At 37.8% G+C, this 15,965-nt stretch overlaps 1 long non-coding RNA gene and 2 pseudogenes across 1 annotated transcript; 2 read left to right on the top strand and 1 right to left on the bottom strand.

Moving 5' to 3' along the window:
* Positions 1 to 4,519: 4,519 nt before the first annotated feature.
* On the bottom strand, positions 4,520 to 5,270 carry LOC148802302 (uncharacterized). Its single transcript, XR_016082104.1, has 2 exons — positions 4,919 to 5,270; positions 4,520 to 4,789 (listed from the first exon to the last, which is right to left on the bottom strand). It is a non-coding gene; the product is annotated as an uncharacterized LOC148802302 (long non-coding RNA).
* Positions 5,271 to 9,300: 4,030 nt separating this feature from the next.
* Positions 9,301 to 12,962, top strand: LOC148802301 (protein NAP1-like; annotated as a pseudogene).
* On the top strand, positions 12,941 to 13,658 carry LOC104601505 (binding partner of ACD11 1-like; annotated as a pseudogene).
* Positions 13,659 to 15,965: the final 2,307 nt, after the last annotated feature.

The raw sequence follows: 15,965 nt of genomic DNA, 5'->3' as shown, positions 1-15,965 counted from the left end.
ATCTGCAACTCTACTGCTGAGTGGAGTTAAACCTGAGGAGATACCTAGAAAGGTAACTATTAACATTGTTGAGGTTTTTCTTCCAGTGTAGTTGGCCTCCTCCATTGAAGCTGCTCTGTGGAGGGAGGCTCGACAGATTGGAGATGAGAGGATGGAAATTTCGGCTTTATGTGGCAGTAGGCTTTAGGGTTTCCAAAAGATTTTGGTAGCTTAGAAAGTCAAAAATGTGAGTTTCAAAGCTTAGGCCTAACGTTCACCAGATCTTTCGCTCAGGTGGTTACTTTTGGCACCAAGGAATATCATTTGAAATTTTTTAATAAACCGAATAGGGAGGCAAAAAAGTGGACTGAACCACCAAACCGAGCCGGAGGAGGGTCAGTCTTAATTAATCTTGGTTCAGCCCAAAGAACTAGTTGAGGGCCTAACTTGTCAAATGGGCATGTTGCCTTGGGGATTAAAAGGTCTAAATCCAATGAGGTGGTAAATGGGTCGATGTTAACTGGACCATCTATCACCTAAGGTAGATAATAGCAACCATCTATCGTCTTCCTCAAGTTCTTCAAGTCATGCGAAAGTGTTCTTCCCAGTTTGGTAGTGCGAAGTCTCCTTAGATCTGCAGTTTTCTATAGTGGATTCTAGTGAAAATCTTTAGCCCTTATCTCCAGATCGTCACAATCCTCGCTTCGTCAAATGGAGTGAACTAGAGAAACTTGATTTGAATTCTTCATTAAAGGAAGCATGCTCTGACTCTGAATCCAAGGATACCTTGAGCCTTGGTAGTGTTGACCTGCTACAGTCGAGGGACATTTTTGATGATGAAAGCCTAAACACTTGTTGTCGATTCTAGAGGATGATGTTTGCAGTCCAGTGGCAAGGGTGCAAGTGGCAGGTCTCTCTCCAGTTTATGTGTAACACAAGGGTATGATAGAATCAACAAACCTTATGGAAGCTGCACATGGTACAACTCATCCAACAGACAAATCCATTCCTGTAATGCAGCATGTTCAGGATACTTGCCACCTCAGACAGAGTCACCGATTAGGGAGCAAACTTCTAAGGTAGCTTTGGATGTATTGGTTAACAATGTATTGATTGAACCTAGCCTACTTAAAAGCTGAACCAAGCAGGGGAACTAGCCCTAGACTTGACTCCTCTTACTATGACATCTACTCCTGCTCCCACCCATTCAATTCCCATTGATTCAAGTATGTTTGTCAATTCGATTTTTGGTACTAATAAGGGTACTTTACCTAAAAGGCTAAAACAGGTACTCCAACACCTCAACCAAAAAGAACATCTACTAGAGGGGAAGGCGGGACTAAGGCTAAGGGTTGTGAAGAAGAGGTGAGGGAGGTATTTTTGAAACAGAAACAGGAAGAGGAATTAGAGAAAATCTGGAAGCAAATTTGTGTTCTTATGGAGGAATATAAACAAAAAGAAGAGATGATGGATGTTACCCCTACAAAGATTGAACAAAAGGTAGAAACTAGAGAGTGTTTGAGGATGTTGGGGTAGGAAAAAGTAGGAAAAGAATAGATCAGAGGTGGAGGAGACTAATGTCAAACATTGAAGGTGATATTGAATTTAGTGAAAGAGGGGAGAGAAGGAAGGCTCCTAAGTAAGTTTAGGTTTTAGTGATTTGGAGGGTCTCTAATTTGTTTTCCCCAATGAAAATCATTAGTTGGAATGTGAAGGATAAAGCTTATTATTGATTATCTATTGTCAAATGGATCTGTTCATTAAATATCATGTGCTTATATCCCCTAACAAAATGGGATGATCGAGGGAACAAAAAAACACACCTATTAGAGGTAACTCATGCCATACTATATAGTATGCCTCTAAGGTATTCTAGTCCAAAGCTGAATCAAGTATAATGTATCTTATTAATAAAATGCATTCTAGAGCTTTGAATTTCAAAATCCCTTATCAAGTCCTACATCCTAATAGTATTAGGTTTAATCATCCTCATAAAGTATTTGGATGTGTGTGCTCTGTTCCTTTCTATTCAGTTTAAACTTGATCCGAAGGTTATTTACTATATTATTCTTGAGTACTTTGCTACTAAAAAAGAGTATAAGGTTTATGGCCTATCTCTCTAAGAAAAAATGTTTCAACAGATATCATAATATTTGAAATTTATCTCCTTTTCTTCCTCCACTTTTCCTCTTCAGGGGGGAATGTCAATGAAAAGCAACAATGGCATTTTCCTCTTCCAATATCAATGTTTCACTATTCATGCATTTGTTCCTTCCTCTAGTCTTGTTGGTGAAGAGTAACAAAAGGAAATTGAGGTGTAAATGAGAAAAGAGAAGGCAATGGCTGAACAACCTTAACTATTTATATTTAATTGCCAATGTATTCCTGGGTCCTTACTTCTCCATCCCACTACTTCTTACTTATCATCTAATTTTCATGTTTCCACTAGTGTTTATAAGAAGACATGCACATGTACCATAAACCCTATTTCTAACTTCTTGCATATCATTTCTTTCCTCTTTTTCATGCATTTACACCATCTCTAATGTATCCAATATTTTCATTCTCTCTGGTGTTGTGAAAGCATTAAATAATCCTACATGGAAATTATCATAGCAAGGATGAGAGACCTTGTTAAGAATTACGTTAGTAAATGGTTGATCACGCTAAGAGGAAGAAATTTGTTGTAACAACAATGCCACAACTAGTATTGCTTATAATCCAGTTCTACATGACCAGACTACATAGAAGAGGGCAAGTATACATTAGAGAGAATATTTTTCTAAAGGAGATATGTCTACCTTTTGTGAAGACATGATCAATTTGCATATGCTTTCATTAAACTAGTTGAGAAGCCCCAATTGTCTATTGCATTAAGCAAGTTAGGCATATATAACATTTAATAGTGTAATTTCAAATTACAATATCTTAAGTAAAAAAAGTTGGAGAATCTATTCTAGTTTTTCCTCATTCTCTTCTCTAACATCAGCTCTCTCCTTTTCTTCACTAACTTAATACCAATGTTTTGAAACGAGGATTGACACAAGGTGTTCCACTACCCAAAATAACGAGGCATGGTTTAGAGCACAAGAGAAGTAAGCCTCCTTAGCACAAGGAGGCATAAACCTCCTCAAGAGGAGGAAGAGGAAGAAGAATAAGGGAAGAGGAGGAGGAGGAAGAAGCTAAACAAGAAGAAATTTTATTACAAAATTAGAAAACAAATTTGGAGGGTATTCATCTTCCATATAATGGGGAACATTATAAATGGTTCTACCACTTTTATTTCTAGCATATTTTTTTAGAAAATGTAACTTTTATTTCAAGACAAAAAGTTGGGGTGTGCATGAGAAGGTACAATCAAAGATGAACAAATACTCTAAATATTTTCATTATAAAAGGCTGGCTTAAAATGTAAGAGCATATGAGGCATATGCCTCATAAAACTCTAGGTTGGAAGCACATACGTCTATGATGGAAACATACAACTCAAGTGTAAGGATATTTCAACTTCCACATGATGAAATACCTCACACTCACTGTCCTACACACTCTTGTGCACTCTTTTTTCTTTCCTCCGCCCCCACACCTCCAGTTCCACCATAGACCACTATGAAACTATCCCTTTGGGTTTTTCTCAACTTTGTTCAGAACAGGTTGCGACTGGAATTCAAGGTACCAGCACAACATTGTGCAAGTTCTTAGGTGTTAGATCTAACAATCAATACCAAACCAACCAAATCTGATAAGATTTTTGCAATTTGTTATATTTTCACTTTTCATCCCAAAACATTTTGCTCTAAATGAAAGTGACACTTTTTCATCAATACAACCCAAAAAATGTGGTTTATGTAGAAGCCTTCGAGTACAAATACAATAGAATGAAACCTAGGAGATTGGCATAGGAGAGTGTCCTGAAAAACATGACTCAGACCTACATGATAGCTATAGTCTATTTGCTATCTGTTGGGGATTGTAGGAGTGGGGGAAGAGATGATAGAAAAGTTGTGACTAATATTGGTTCCTTAACTAAGGATAGGTTGCTGGTCCCTCCAAAGTTCGAAAAGATAGTTGGATCTTCTTTCTGTGTTGATTGATGATCAATGTTTGACATTATTGTTGATGATGTTTTGAATAATTGTACATTGTGCATGGTCTTGATTTAGAGGCACTGAAGTTTTATTGAGTTGTTCTTCAGCATTCTTCCTGTAACTCTCATATTTTTTTAATGAGATTCTCCTTTAATTTCCTAAAACAAAAATAGAGAATTATATTTTAAGCTACTTTTGTGCAGTAAATCTCTATTTGACCCCCCATCCAATGGAGGATCCTCATCCTTGTAATATGGCACAGGTTTATTGGTACCCTGCACCCAATAAAGGACCTATATTTCAAGCCCAATAATTTCCAATAGAAAAATACAATTAGCAAAACTTGAATAGTTCAATGATAGCCTTCTGCCCTAATTGCATCTCTAATGAGTATTTCTGGGATTGTTCCATCTGTCAAATCACAAAACATTTTCTTGCCAAGAAACAGAGAATTTGAAAAAGTAACAATCATAAATTACACTTCACCAATAACATTTCTAATGAAGATTGCATTTCTTTTTATTTTCAAAGACAATATAATTGTTTAGTTCATCATGCCAAGCAAACTAAACCACACTAAAAAAAGGCAAATAAAGTAAGAAAAAGCACCATCTTTGGCATAAGGTGATCCATTGTAGGCGGTAGCAGTTTAGGAAGTATCATTATTAGTAGAATAAACCCTATGGTCCTCCAATGCTTCCTTTTATAGAGTATCAAAATCCCTAAAAATAGCAAACACCTCAAGTAGTGAAATAACAAGAAGAAAAGGAATAAGAATAGCAAGAAGAAAGAAGCCCTAATCATGAAGGAAGGAATATCTTCAGCAATTTTGTTTGATTCGAAATGCGTACATTCAAAATTCCTCGACTTTCAGAGAGAAATCCTTGGAAACTATAAATTATCCAAGTCATTAATGAAGCCAAGAGCAGAGGATAGTCGTAGACATAAAAGGGTGAGTGAATGATTTGAGCATAGAAATCGCTCCCTCGGAGTCTCCCGCGTCGATGAGATCTTCCACTATGATACTCCACTTCTCCTCTTCCAATTTTATTTTTGTGCACGTGCATCAATTTCAGTAATAACTCAAAAAAAGGAAGCCTATGATGTCGGAAAGACATTGCATCAAAAAAGCTTTGACCAATCAACGTATGTGTTTAGTTCCATTACGTTTTTTCATTCAATGTTTGTATTTTATTTGCTTGCAAAAACAAGAAAGGTATTAGGTAGGCGCCATTAGTGCCAGCACGGTATCAATATAACAGTGAAAAAATGGGATAGCTTTTTTCCCTTAATATCAATAAAAATTAATATTTTCATATAATAACCAAAATGGGATAGCTTTTTTGAAAAAATATAAAACAAGGGCAGTGGGCACTTTTGCTTGCCTTCCTCCTCTGTCTCTGTATTCATGGGAATGAAACTTTTAAAGAACGATGAGAGAAAACAAGAATCCCGGTGCTAAATCATTGGAATTTTCTCACGTGCACAACCGAAAAAAATATTATTTTTTCTCGGCAAAATTAACTACAGAGTGAAGTTCGTTAGTTCAACCAACATCCAGCAATGGCGGTGTCTCCTCCTAAAGCAACATCTAGTACTTTTCTAGCTTCCCTTTATTCCACTGATTTCAAATTTCCAATCCATTTACCAATTTTGTCTTGGGATTACCTATTTTGAGAAATTATATATTGTTTCAGGCTAAAATGTGTTGATTAAAAACTTAAAAAGGGATTTAATCACCATACTTAAAACGGGATTTCAGCATAAACCTAGCAGGAACCACTGTAACCCATAGCAGGATCCCAATAACCTTTGCAATACAAATGACAACAAACTACAGAAAAGAATCTTTTTTTTCTGACATTGTATTTCCACCAGCTCGTTGGATTGTAGAATGACCGGTAGCTCGTTGCAATACAACCTTTGCATTATGTGAGTAGTAAGGCAGGAAAAAAAGGGCTCTTTTCTCATTCTCTTTTACATCTTAATCACGAATTTCTCATGAGTCCATTTGCCAAAGCTCTTTGGGTTTTTGGTGAAACAGAGGAGGAGGAAGACGAGCAACAGTACCCAATGCCCTTATTTGATATTTTTTTTCAAACAAGCTATCTCATTCTACTTATTATATAAAAATGTTATTTTTATTGATAGTAAGGGGCAAAAAGTTGCCCTTATTGGCTAGAAACCCTAAAAAATAACTTCCGCAAACAGTAGGCGTGCATAGAAATCAAAGTCACCTTTTAATATTCTCGATGCGTGTAGAAGAGCATGAGAGGGGAACTGCTGAAGTGGCGCCTATGTGGCAGCATTTACTGAATAAAAGCCCACGATTCCAAACACCCTCAACATCTATTCATGAATTTTGATAAAAAGGTTACCCAAAAACATGATAATTACTCTCAATTCAGAGCATTATCTCCCAATAAAATTAGGGAGTGATAATTGCCTGCTCTGGCGAGCACAATTTCTACCCATTCTCGGACATCATCATCTGATGGAGATGGTAGAAGGCATGAAAAAACCTCCACCCCCAAAGATCGAAAATCCAAATGGTACCGGAACCATTCCAAATCCATAGTACGAATGATGGTGTGATCTAGATCAATACGTGTTGAGTTGGTTGATTTCGTAACTCACTAAAGGCATCATGGCACAAGTAGTCGGACTCTCCACTTCAGTAGAAGTTTGGGGTACAATGGAAAAAAGCTAATTGACCTACTATAGGTCAAGGATTCCACAGTTGAGAAGACAACTTCAGAGTCTATAAAAAAGGGATCCCTATCCATCTCTGCTTACATTCAACGCGCGAAATCAATTGTAGACAATCTCTCCACTATCTCTGAACCGGTAACCAAATCTGATCTCGTTCTTTTCATTCTCGCTGGTCTAGGTAGTGAATATGAATTAGTTGTTACTGCTCTTACCAATCGTCCTAATGCTGATAATCTTGGCATTTAAGACATTATGGGATCGTTACTCAACCATGAAAATTGGCTTGAGGAACAATCTCGCTCCTTGAATGATGGATCTATTAATGGTAATTCTGCTGGTACAAAAAATAAAAATTCCTCACAGCAAGGAAAACCCAATTAACAATTTCAACAATTTCCTAATTTTAATAGTGGCTGCGACAAGGGTAGGGGTCGAGGACCCTTCCCATTTAATCATCAATAGTTTTATCAAAATAATCAATAACAGCAGTTTCCAATTCAGTTTTTTGGTGGAGATCGTGGTAATAAAAATCCTAGTATTGTTTGTCAATTTTGCAATAAAAATTGTCATGGTGCATTGCAATGCCGCAAAGCTAGGTATGCCTTTGGTTTTCAAAATGATAATTCAGCTAATGATCCTTCAGCATTTTATGGAGGTTTGTAGACTCCTCAGTACTAGTTCGGTTCCCATAATGGGAACTCGATGTTTGACCCAACTTGGTATTTGGATTCGGGTGCTACTCATTACATGACTCCAAATATTGACAACTTATAGAATCGGTCAAGGATTGCACATTCTTCATACTGGAAATTCCTGTCTTCGATTTAAACAGTTTTCTTCTAGTTTAAATGATATCTACCATGTTCCTACTATCTGCAAAAATCTGCTATCTGTCAGTGTTTTCACTAGAGATAATGATGTGTATTTTGAATTCCATCATGATTGTTGTTTTGTGAAGGATTATACGGGGACAGTTCTTCTACGAGGGGTCAATAGAGATGGTTTATACTACTTTCTGTCATTTGCTACCATTCCATCGTCTGCTACCATCTCCACAAGCTTTGATTGGGGAGCAAACCACAATTCAATGATAGCATTTATGATTAGGACATGCAGCTCTTTGGATCGTATGACAGGTTTTTTCTCAGTTTGATCTTCCCTACAGTTCAGATAAATTGCTTAGTTCAGTGTGTGAGTCATGTCAAATGGGTAAAAGTTATAGGTTATCATTACAGTTTTCTTCTTCTCAGTTTAGGAGTCCTTTAGAATTAATTTTTTTAGATGTATGGGGACCAACCCCAATTAAGTCAAATAATGGACATTGCTATTATGTTTTATTTTTTTATGATTATTCAAAATTTTCTTGGATTTATCCTATGAGTCAAAAGTCAAAGGTCTTCGATATTTTTCTAAAATTTAAGCGGCATGTGGAAGTGCTATTTAATGCCAAAATTTGATCTTTTCAATCCAATTGGGGAGGAGAATACTGTAAATTATCCAAGTACTTGGACTTGCAAGGTATCACTCGTCGTCTCACCTATCCTTACACTCATGAACAGAACAAAACGATTGAACGGAAGCACCAACACATCATTGAATTGACTGTTTCTCTATTGACCTCCTTGAAGCTTTTGTTTTCCTTCTGGGTAGATGCAGCCGAAACTGCAGTTTACTTGATTAGCAGACTTCTTGCTGCTTCTCCTCACGGTCAATCTCCTTATGAGGTGCTTTTTCAGCAGCCACCGGATTATTCTATGCTCAAATGTTTCGGATGTGCTTGTTATCCTTCTCTCCAGTCATATAACAATCACATGTTTATGTTTAGATCATTTCAGTGTATCTTTCTTGGGTATAGTCATACTCATAAAGGGTATCACTATTTTCATTCGGATTCTAGCAAATTATTTATTGCAAGGCATGTCATCTTTTATGAGTCTCTATTTCCTGGTTTTTCACCACCGTCCTTGGCTCCGGAGGTTCCTTCCACTAGGACATTTATTTCTGCACCACCCCGATATTCTTGATACTGCTTCTTCTAATTCTCCTCTGGCTCAACAATCTACAACTCCTCCAGTTTGATATCGCACTATTCAGGATATTCTTGATACTGCACTAGTTGTTCCAGCTCCGACTCGTACCCACTCTATGATTACACGATCCATGGATGGCACATTATTAGTATGTTCTAATCAGGTCTCGAGGTACCCTTTCCCAGCCCAACTCCATTATCTCTTTCCTTAGTTCCTAAGAGGCAGAACCTTGTTCTCACACTGAGGCCATTAGATCCCCTGATTGGCGTGATGCTATGAAAAAAGGGTACAATGCTCTAATTAGTAACAGGACATGGGAACTTGTTCCTTACACTTCATATATGAATGTTATTGGCACTAACTGGGTGTTTAAAACAAAGAAACATTTAGATGGCACTCTCAACTACTACAAAGCTCGTCTTGTAGCACAAGGCTTTAATTAGATCCTGGGTGTTGACTATTTTGACATGTTTAGTCCAGTCATTAAACCTATGACTATTCGCACAATACTAGCTCTTGTTGTCTCTCACAACTGGTCGGTTCGCCAACTGGGTGTCAATAATGCCTTCTTGCATGGTCTTCTGGATGAGGACATCTATGTTCGCCAATCCAAATGGTTTAAAGATCCTTCCTACCCTAATCATGTTTGCAAACTTTGTAAGGCCCTGTTTGATCTCAAGTAGGCCCAAGAGTTTGGTATTCTCGACTCAACAACACTCTTCTGCATATGGGTTTTCGGAATTCTGCTGCTGATCCCTCTCTATTTATCTTTGATCATGGTGGCACTAAATTATTTATTCTCATTTATGTTGATGACATTATTCTTTTTGGAAACTCCTCCATTGCAATTGATGATTTAATAAACTCTCTATCCAAAATCTTTCCACTAAAAGATTTGGGGCCTTGCACTATTTTCTTGGCATTGAGGCTCAGTACAATTCCTCCAGCTTGCACTTATCTCAACAGAAGTACATTGTTGAATTACTTCATCGCACTCATCTTGATGGCATCAAACCTATCTCCACTCCTATGGCCACTTTAGTGAAATTATCTAAGTTCTCTGGCACACCTCTTTCAAATCCTGCAGAATATCACAGTGTTGTTGGTGCTCTCCAATATGTTACCTTGACAAGATCGAACATCTCCTTTGCAGTAAACAAAGCATGTCAGTTCCTCCATTGTCCAATTGATGAACACTGGAGTGCAGTGAAATGGATACTACGTTATATAAAAGCTACTATTGAATATGGTCTCCAATTTTGGCTGTCTCCCGAGATTGTTCTCATTAGTTATTCTGATGCCGATTCGGCAAGCTGCCCTGATGATCGGCGTTCTAGTGGCGGCTACTCAATTTACCTTGGATCTAATCTCATTTCGTGGAGTTCCAAGAAGCAAGTCACCATTGCTCGCTCAAGCACGGAATCTGAATTTCATGCTCTAGATAACTCCATTACGGAAGTCTTATGGATTCAATCTCTCCTTGCTGATTTGGGGTATTCTATACCAGTTCCTATTGCATGGTGCGACAACATTGGAGCTACTTATTTAGCTGCTAATCCAATTTTTCATGCTCGGACCAAACATGCAGAGGTCGATTATCATTTTCTCCACGACCTATCTACTAGAAAGCAACTTCAAATTCGTTACATTCCTACTTCTGACCAAATTGCTGATATTTTCACAAAGTCACTACCTTCATCCCGGTTTGACCTACTTCGGTCCAAGCTTCACATCGCCTCGTTCAGATTGAGGGGGCATGCTAATAGTATTAGATCAGGATTATGATAACCCTAAGCTAATCACAATGTGAACTCTATCAGATCAGGATAAGATTAGGATAACCACTCTCTCTAGAGTCCTCGCTTATCCTACTTATTGTTACTTCTTCAATATCCTGTACAATTACAGTTGTAACCGATCTCTAATTCTAATCATTATAAATAGATATCTAGGACCAGTCGAAACTCACTGAATCCTAGAGTTCCTTCTCTATTTATTCTCTGTCTTTTCTCTCTTCCTTTTGTTTCAAGTGTGAGGGACTGGAATTGGTGTACTCAGTCTCACTTGATTGAAACCGTTAGTCAAGTCAATACCAAGATGGGTTCGAATCACTCTTGAATGAGATTTTGCTGTAATTAGAACTTCAGCCCTGGTCTGTGTTCAGTGTGATGCCCAACCAACTCTACTTCTCTAGTCTCTTACTGATCTTGTTGGGGGATCCTCAGATCTGAAATTTGAATTAGGAAGTGTTTATATGATTGTAGAAGCTGAAGTTGCTCTTCATACTAAAAAGAGGATTTGACGGATTAATTCTTGGAGAGTCCAAAGCATCACTCTTCTGCTCGAGATGCATCACCCACCCCTACAAGATCGGGGATTTAGATGACCCATCTAGATGGGTTGAATATTAAGTTCTGAAGTGACTTCTCCAATTTCATCAGCCAGCTGGGAAGCAAATGGGTTCAGAAGGTCAAACACAGACTACAGGATTACCTCAGAAGGGTTTGAATATGCAATTGGTTGTTCAGCTCACTGAAGTTGCGGAAGGTTTATTGGCTAAGATGTATAGATTGAACCAAATTCTGGATTATCCATATTTCGGTTTCACATGGGTTTTCAGATACATTTTGGAAGGCATGTGTATTTCCCAACCACCCCCAGGATATGTATGCTGATTTCAAAGAAATTTCCAAAGCATCCTAGCAAATTACAACTGGAACAAACTGATAAGTTTGATCTGGAAGCGTTACAGGATAATGCAGAATTGTACTTGCAAGGCTTGGAACCTTGGGTGTGGCTCCTTGATCTCATGGCATTTAGAGAACGAACATTGTGACTTATATATTGGATCTAAGCAATACTGTCATTACTTTGTTGCCTCATCAGAATTCGCTGATTCTGCATGCTTTTATGGATCTCTTCGTTTCCTTTGTGGATGTTAACCTCTTCTCTGAGAGGATATCCAAGAAGATGCTGCTGCAAAACAGCACTGTTGTTCCAGAAAAGTTAACAAAATTGGGGGAGACACAGTTGTATACGCCGAGTCTCTCATCGGATCCATAGTGGATGAGTTAGAAGAACTAATGAATATTCTTGATTCTGAAGGAGGATTTGGCTCTTTGTAAATGCAGCTTCTTCCAGAGCAAGCAGCTACATATGTACACGGTTTATGCAACAAAAGTTTCAACCCCTTTGGCAAAATCTCCAAAAGGAACTACTGGTTTGTTGTTGCCAGGTAACAAGAGTTAGACTGAAAACAGTATTTCTACTAAAATATTAGAGGTTACCATGTAGAGGTCGACAAATCTGTGTTCAGTTTTAAATGATATGGAACCTATAGGTGGTCTAAATCATATTTTTGTTCTAAGGTATATGAGGGAATGCATCCTTGAAAATTTTAGGAGTAGACTACTTGCAGTACCGAAAACTGAACTGATAGTGATCTTCAGCCCATCTGCTCTGGAATCAATGATCTGGAGATATATCAGCATAGTCTATTTAGCAGTACAGCATATTAGCATGGACCTTTCTCAAAGAATCAGAGAAGTTTTAGCCTTTTCTGGACCTATTTTCTCCCTCCACTTGTTTGAAAAACCAGCAGATCAACATATTGGTTTGCTATTGAAGTTGTATGCAACTGGTATGTTGAGAATTTTGTCAAGGGTGCATCAAATGCAGGAATTTTGTTTGCACCAATCCACAAGCGCTTCAAAAGCACAAAGCCTGTTGGTGGATGTTTTGCTGAGTCAGGTACAGATCTTAGGGAATTGAAGGCCTTTGTTCAATTCGTATATTAGATGGTTATGGGGTTGCAGATTGGGCAGAAGATGAAAAAGCATGCTGCTGTGTATTATTGAGAGTTGCATCGACACATCATTGTGGTCAAACCGTGTCCGTGAGACACTGGATGCAGTGGCCAGAAGTATGCATTCCAGTTATTGAACAGAAAGAGAGGTGAATTTGGAGAAAATTGTGGACATGGACACAGTATGTGGGTTCTGCATTCAAGCAAGGCAAGCACTACCTTTTGATGGGCTTTTAGTAGAAGCTTCTGGGCAGGGGAAAGCTCTCTGATCATCAAACACCAAAGGGCTTAAGAACTCAAGTCAAGCTTCTGTTTCATAAAGTTATATAACCGTGAATCCAAGTGGGTATACAGTGGAAGTTACAAGTTTGTCTCCCAATGCAACAGAGAAAGATGTTTTTGATTTCTGTTCTTTCTCTGCAGGTACAATAGAACATGTTGAAATTGTCAGATCTAGATGCTTGCACCGCTTATGCGACGTTTAAAGATGCTCATGCCCTGGAAACTGCCATTTTTCTTAGTGGTGCCACAATTGTAGATCAATCTGTATGCATAACTCGTTTGGGACAGTATGAAGATGAATTTGATCTTTGGAGTAGGCCTTCATGGAAGCTAGAAGATGAAATGGGTTCAATGGCAGCACATGAAAGTTGCTTTGTCTCCACTCCGGTAGAGGCATGCAGTAACGATGGCAAAATGAAATGGGTTCAATGGCCCTGCACTGGGGAAAATGCATTCAGCAAGGTCAGAGACTTTGATGAGTCCCATCAAGTGCAGCCAAGTTCTCCGAGCTGAGTAAGAGAATCAGATTAACTAATAAGATTTATGCAGGTGTTGATGTTGTCAAGTTAGTTACTCGGTGGACGAGAAATATCATACATCAATGGCTATTCGGTCAGCCCTTTCTGCAACAGGGAGAACGGCTAAGGCAGCTGCTAATAAAATAGTAGCTATTTTTCCAAGGGAGCTCTTTGGGTGTCGGAGGCTCTTAGTCGGGCAGCCAAAGTTGCAGCTGATTTAGGTAGTCGTCGTAGTAAAAACTGAAAGATTATGTTTATTTAACTCAAGATACAACTTAGGCCCCGTTTGGTTTGCGGGAATATCCTATTTCCATTCCTGAGGGAATGGCCATTCTGGCATTCCCTGCCCCTCCCTTGGGAGTGAAATCCCATTCCTGTTAGGGTCCGTTGGGTTCACAGTCTGAATTGGAATAGGAACGGTCCATTCCCATAATCTATTTGGTTCAGACAGGAATGGGAATGGGATTCCATTCCCGAGGGCAGGGAATGGCCATTCTCTCAAACAGGAATGGGAATGGGATTCCGATTCCACCCAACTAAACAGTTGGAATCGGAATAGCCCATTTTGATTCCGATTCCATACCCCTATTCCTGCAAACCAAATGGGGCCTTAGTTCTAATTCCCATTCTGAATCCTGTCTAAATCAAACATTGACCATTTTGATTCTGATTCTAGAGGATTTCGATTTTGATTCTGATTCCGACTTCAAATGTAAATTAAACGGACCCTTCGTGATGATGTATACATTTATCTCATAGTAAACATATTTGTTGGTGCATTAGTGTTAAAAAAAAAGCTAGGCCTTGCTTGAGTCGAATAGGAAAGAGATAGGCCGAAATTTTGATCTACAATCTTCATGTTCCCCTTGATTGGCACAAGTTCTTTAATAAGGTCCATCACTGGAAGAGTGCCCCCTTTCCAAAGGAGCGGTTTAATGGTTGAACCGATGCCTATGTTCAGGTCCTCTGCACAATCGTCTTGACTTGCATATGCTAGAGGCTTGGTCAACGTCTAACATGCTGCATACTCCACCGGTTGGGATTTCCTAATAGTAAAGATTAATAATGAATAACAAAAAACAAAAAAAGAAGAAAATATTTTATAAAGCAAAAAAAAGGATTAAGAATGATAATAATAATAAATAAATAAATAATAAGAAATGATAAAAATAAAATAAAAGAGAAAAAGGATGAAATGATCCATTGTTATGATCTAGATCTTTAGGAGTTTGAGTTAATCAATCAAATTTGTGGGAAATGTAGTGAAAGCACATTTAAGCACATTTTCAAATCAAAAAGAGAGTTGAGAGAGAGAGAGAGAGGTGGATGAAAGGAAATGTCATAAAAATGTCAAAAAATAATAAAATAAATAAGGTAAATAAAACAATAATAATAGTAATAATAAATATATAAAATCAAAAAAATAAAAGAAGAGAAAGCAAAAAAACACAAATAAAGGGAAAAAGGAAAAACAATAATAGTAATAAAAATTAATAATTAAAGGGGAGAAAAAAGACAAAAAAAAATAATGATGAAAGGTAATACAGATGGGAAAATTGAAAGAGAATATAAATTTTCTTTTGTATGATTTGTTAGATTAGGGGTAGATCAAACTCTTCCAAGTTCTTGAATAAAGATTGTGTCCTGGTTGTTAATGATTTCCCCCACTCCCTTTTTCTGAAATTTCATAAAATAAATAAAAAGAGAGAAGAAGATAAACTAGACTTTTCTTTTCCAAACTATCATTAATCCAAAATCCCAAATAAATCGTTTAATACAATCGCTTTAATCTAAATCAAGCTTTTCCCCTTCATTTCCGGTGTGTTTTGAAAATATCCTCCTATTTTTTATGTTTTTCAAGATAGAATTCCACTTTGTTGGCCTCGCCTCGCACTTCACATCCCTTCATCTTAGTCGGCTATAGAAGCATTGCCATGCATTTTCAGTCATAGAGCAATCTTGACCTGTCTTTCTAAATCACCATTACCTAGCACCCCTAGTTAGTTCCTGTCCATTCTAATGTAATTAGTGCCTAATAAATAACATTTCCATCATTACCCTAGGCCTCTTTGATTAGATAGCTAGCTCACAGTAGACTACCCTTTTGATAGGTGGCCAATCCATTTTTAGCTTCATGCATATTTCTTTATTTGTTTGAGTATTCATCCTATTGGGTTTCAAATTTAACCACAGGCAGTCTAGTTTTACTGTCGTTTTCTCAGTGTTTTGTCAGCATTCCATGGTTTGCATCATTCCATCTTAGTCGTTAAAAGCACTCAATTTTTGCTCGGTCCCCTTTCTAACCCACTTCTCATACTCCAAATGCCCAATCAGACCTCACCAATCTCTTTAGAACATACCAAAACCCTAGGAAACCAAATTTTAACTCAAATACCACCAAATCCATCGTTAAATCCACAAGATTTCCTTTTGATGGTCCCAATTATGCCACATTACCATACCCGTTACCCAATCAGATCCCATCACATGAAAGCAAACATTTAAACAACCAATTGCACCAAATTTCAGCAATAAATTCTTTGATCTCACC

The sequence above is a fragment of the Nelumbo nucifera genome, chromosome 2 (assembly GCF_055504915.1).
Source record: "Nelumbo nucifera cultivar China Antique chromosome 2, China Antique-T2T, whole genome shotgun sequence".
Lineage (NCBI taxonomy): Eukaryota > Viridiplantae > Streptophyta > Magnoliopsida > Proteales > Nelumbonaceae > Nelumbo > Nelumbo nucifera.
This window is presented reverse-complemented; position numbering and strand designations above follow the sequence as displayed.